The 5453-nt window shown below is 41.7% G+C and overlaps 1 pseudogene; it reads right to left on the bottom strand.

The window, feature by feature from the left end:
• Nucleotides 1-4248: 4248 nt before the first annotated feature.
• Nucleotides 4249-4402, bottom strand: LOC121483744 (annotated as a pseudogene).
• Nucleotides 4403-5453: the final 1051 nt, after the last annotated feature.

Below are 5453 nucleotides of genomic sequence, written 5' to 3'. Positions count from 1 at the left end.
CCTGGGTGGCTCAGTAGGGTAAGTGGCTGCCTTTGGCTCAGGTCATGATCCCAGGGTCCTGAGACTGAGTCCCAAGTTGGGCTCCCTGCTCAGTGGGAAGTCTGCTTCTCCCTCTGCCCCTTCGCCTTCATGTGCTCTCTCTCTCAAATAAATGAATGAAATCTTAAAAAAGATACATGCATGCATTGATTAACTCCAGTGTACTAAGGGCTTTACAAGTTAAAATTAGAAGCAAAGAGACAATTAAAATATAATGTAAATTTTTATTTTAATTAAGGAAGTTCAGTATGATGTTAAAACCCAGACTTTGTAGCACAGTGACCCAGTTTGTGCGTGTCATCTCTTTCCTGATGGCCCTGACTGCTGCATGCAGTGTGTTCTCTAATTACCTACACCCAGAAAAGGGTTTTACCAGTCTACTTCTGGGGTCACGTCACATTCAGACAAGTCTCCTGCTATGCTCTGCATGAAATGGAGTCTGAGAGGCAGATTTTCCCTTGCGCTCCCAAACATTCAAGGCATTTATTTTTCAACATTATTGTTGCTATTGACTTTTAAAATAATTTACATCTTATTTATCAAGAACATTAGCTTCAGATCCAAGGGAAATCCTAAACGATGGCTGTCTAGATCCTGCAGTCCAGGGTTAAAACAGTGAGCAGCGTCCTTCCATCTGTGTGGACAGCCAAATCATAGACAGCAAGAGGTGTTGGGCCACTTTCCCCGAAAGCCTGCCAACAGCTGAACTGGCCCAGGGATGCAGAATCATAGGGGATTTTGAGTGTTTTCTTGATGAACGAAATAAACTCAGTCAACTTTTAGGGACTGCAGCTTGAAATCATATCTTTGAAACCCAGATAGAAAATTATTGATCTCATTTGTGTGGTCCACAGAATCAGAACAGGATACAGTTAATAAATGTGCAGCCTACTTTTTCAACAATAGATACTTGACTGGACACCAGATAACACCACGGCTGTGTGACAGAGCAAAGCAGTGGATAATGTGTGTGTGTTGGGGGGAGGGGGTTGGGGAGTAGTGTTAAATGGTAATGCAAAGGCTGAATTGAATCTCATAAAGCTCAGGACCAAAATTCCACTTATTGTGTAGAATCACCAGTTAAGTGAACAACAACCTGGGACTCCTTCAAATGCATTTATCCACTGAGTGTTAATTTGAAAGTTACTCAACAGTATTACTAGCACTCAGTGGTATGTTCACTGGTTCAGGTGAGGGTCCTGCTTCTCAGTCACAGGCACTGTCTCATTTTGACTCCCCCAAAAGCAAATCCACTTCCCCAGGCAAGGATTAAGATGCACAACATTTATTTATTTATTTATTTATTTATTTATTTATTTATTTTAATTAATTTTTATTGGTGTTCAATTTACCAACATACAGAAAAACACCCAGTGCTCATCCCGTCAAGTGTCCACCTCAGTGCCCGTCACCCATTCCCCTCCAACACCCGCCCTCCTCCCCCCTTCCACCACCCCTAGTTCGTTTCCCCGAGTTAGGAGTCTTTATGTTCTGTCTCCCTTCCTGATATTTCCCAACATTTCTTCTCCCTTCCTTTATATTCCCTTTCACTATTATTTATATTCCCCAAATGAATGAGAACATACACTGCTTGTCCTTCTCCGATTGACTTACTTCACTCAGCATAATACCCTCCAGTTCCATCCACGTTGAAGCAAATGGTGGGTATTTGTCGTTTCTAATTGCTGAGTAATATTCCATTGTATACATAAACCACATCTTCTTTATCCATTCATCTTTCGATGGACACCGAGGCTCCTTCCACAGTTTGGCTATTGTGGCCATTGCTGATAGAAACATCGGGGTGCAGGTGTCCCGACGTTTCATTGAAGATGCACAACATTTAATTGAGAGGTGGTTCTCCCTCAGAAGGACATGGGTTTGGGAGACAGGGGAAAGAGAAAAGCCAATATAGCTTGTGTTAAGTGAGTACCCTTGTGGAAAATAGGAGCTCAGTCCTCCAAGAAACTGTAGAGCAGCTCTCAAAGTTGTCCAACAAAAGGGTCAAGAAGCTGGGATCTTTTTTTTTTTTTTAATAGAGCACATGCACAAAAGCAAGGGGGTAAGGTAGGGCAGAGGGAGAGGGAGAGAGGGAATCTGAAGCAGGCTCCACGCCCATAACAGAACCCTGAGCTCATGACCTGAGCTGAAATTAAAACACAGATGCTTAACCACCTGAGCCCTCCCGGGGCCCAGAAGCTAGGACATTTCATAGCCACTCCAGCCCTGGCTAGTTGAGGGTCACTGGCAAAGTAGCTGCCCAGTGGTATCAGTCTGCTCCTTCCTAGAGTCAGAGAGTGCCCACTAGAGTGCCCTGTGAGGACGGTGTGAACAGGGGCTGGGTGACGGCAGCATGTTAAATTCCACATTGACGTCCCATCATAGAGTTAGAGCTTCACCTAGACTAGCAGGAGGTCCAGTGTTGTCAACATCCCATCCCACAAACTCATCCAGTGCTTTGTCCAAAATTGTCAGCGGACCTTGCGCAATCAAATGGTATCCTTCCCAACCAACACATTCATGGACACGGGACTTCTCCTGGTATCCACACGGTGTCAGGTACAACATTCCTTCCCCCAGAGTTAAGGATTTTACTTAAAATGGTGTGATTTCCTTCTATTACATCTTTCAGAGGGTAACATTCCTTCCTGTCCCCCCAAATAACCCCCCAAATTGTCTAGGTTGGCTGTCTGAGGGGGGAGCGAGTACCACATTGGCTACCCACTGAACCACATATGTCCAATTGGATGAATTCATTCAACCTGAGATTGTAATATTTAATTTATGTTGAAGCCTGTCTACAATGCATAACCGCTTCAATACTCAAAGGGAAGAGATAGGAGTGTGAAGTACTTTCTGTTTAGGGCTTGGTGCATGTCTATATGTGCAAGGGGAGGCCCGTGGGAGGTCCACTTAAAAACAGAACCCTTAAAAACAGAACCCTTCTGTCACGGAAAAAAAGAGAGTTCTGTTAGACTTTTCCTGTCCCTAAGTAAGTCTTTCTAGAAAAAATGGCGATACATGGAAATTGTCTCAAACGTGAAGAGCTAAAGTGGATACCCATTTGGCGCCTTCCCATCTGTATAGCCAAAACCAACCAACCAACCAGCCAACCAACCAACCTTGGCCCAATCCCTGAGCGTTGGCTCTACATTTCAGAATACATCTATTAATGAAGTGAACACTTCATCAAATATTTTATCTCATGTGCAGAAACCAACCAAACAAAACCCTTCACAGCCCTGAGACCTGTACTTCAAAAGTCAAGTGAGAGGAAAACTATCTTCCTCACATAGCTTTTGCTGCCTATGAAAATAACATCTTGTTTGTTCTGGCCTAGGTGTCATGCTGATTATGGTCAAAGCTCTCCAGACTCCCTGAATTTTTGGCAAAATCAACCCTCACTCAGGATAAATTTTCTTAGGAGCCGCTCTGAGATACACAGTAAGTACATTGCTATTTTAATTGTTAATAAAATGAAAAGTTAATTCTGATTGCTGAGAGTGTCCTCACACGAAATAATTATCTCTGGCTACATCTGCAGGCTCTGTCAAAAGACAGACTTTTCAGGCATACTTAAGAGACGGAGTGAGCTAAATGCATAGAACACCATTCTATTCACACATCTGCTCTTTCTTATCACCTACATTATTGAATGTGACCTGTTTGGGCCACTTTAATAATGGCACTTTTCCAAGATCCAGGGAAGAATTTCCATTTTAGAATTGCAAATGGAACGTAGTAAAATTCAACAGTAGCAACTCCAAACTTGAGAAGTTCATCAATATTTATGCAGCTGGATTACAGTCATTTACGGATGATGCAATCAGCGTTTGAAGCTATCTTGTGGGAGTTAATTTTAAAGTTTAAATGTATGCTGCAGTCATGTTTGGGTATTTAATTGTCTGTTACCTGGGTCTAAATGCCAGAGTTACAGCCACATTGAAAAATGCATATTGAAATAATCAGCTTCCATTTATTTCATCTTATATTCACACGTTTAAGTGGTAAGTTAATTGAAAGTGTGTGCAGTTACCATATTTCACAATTTGGATATGTATGGCAAAATATAGCTTTAAAATGCATTTTGCTTAAGCAACATCAAACGTATCATTTGGAGAGTTTCAGAAACCTTGACAATTAAATCCAAGTGTTCTCTGTGGTGTCTGAACATGGCAGGTCTACACAATCTAATTGTGTAGATTATGCTACACAATTGTAGCATAATATTAAACTGGACTTAGAAGCTCACCCAATGGCTCTTAAAGATGAAATGCAAATAAATGAAGAATGTATTTCCAATGAGCAATCATCGCGCCTCGGATAAACCTCATTGGCTACGATACTGCCACTGCGCAAAGCTGAAGAACGTATTTCCGTGTTAATTATTAATATGTAAGAGGACAGCAGAAATATTTGTTTCTGTAGAGCCAGGCACAAAGTATAACATACAATCAGTAATCAGTTCATGCTCATTAAGTAGATAAGTGAGGCTGGTGAGCAATCTTTAAACCATGCATGATCTGAAGATCAGGGCTTGGGGTGACAATATCCAGAGCCATAAGTGTGCAGTCATGGCATGACTATTATTCCATCATCTATGATGAAAAATGAGAACATTCTGCTGCAACTGTCATCAGGAAGTCTTTGATGATATTTGAGAAGCATCCCGTGGCACTGCTAGGAAAAGACAGCAGATTTCCGGCAATGGCAGACTGAACGTTTTGTGGAGAACTTTATCAGTTTGGATCTGTTGGAAATCAGCTTTTCTCACAACATTGTGGGAAAATTTCTAGAAAATTATGCAAGAGCAATGTATTCATGGAATGGTCATACATTTTTTTAACAGCAGAATTAGCCTATCATTAAGTGAACCTAAATGATGTCCTTGTTTCATGAAAAATATTATCATCCTAATAAATCACCAAGCTGCCCTTTGGTGTTACTGAGTATCAGTTTAGTGATTCCTTTTTTTTTTTTTTTTTTTTTAAGATTTTATTTATTTATTCATGAGAGACACAGAGAGAGAGGCAGAGACACAGGCAGAGGGAGAAGCAGGCTCCATGTAGGGAGCCCAACATGGGGACCTGATCCCGGGACCCCAGGATCACGCCCTGGGCCGAAGGCAGGTGCTAAACCACTGAGCCACTTGGGGATCCCCGCACTGAGCCACCCGGGGATCCCCAGTTTAGTGATTCTTAATCATTATAAAGGGTCTGTATGTGTTATTTCATATGTACTTTATCTTTTGAAAACATGTTCTTGAATATTAGTATAAATAACTCCCAGATACTCTGCCTCAAGGAAACAAACAAAAATGTCCCATCAATCCAAATAGATACGTGAGACAATGTAGATGTGTCTCTTTGATTTGTCCAGATGGGTGAGAAGGTCAGGAGAGCTGAATGCAGGAT

This window comes from Vulpes lagopus, chromosome X (assembly GCF_018345385.1).
Source record: "Vulpes lagopus strain Blue_001 chromosome X, ASM1834538v1, whole genome shotgun sequence".
Taxonomy (NCBI): Eukaryota; Metazoa; Chordata; class Mammalia; order Carnivora; family Canidae; genus Vulpes; species Vulpes lagopus.
The sequence above is the reverse complement of the archived record's forward strand: the minus strand, read 5'-3'. Positions and strand labels throughout refer to the sequence as shown.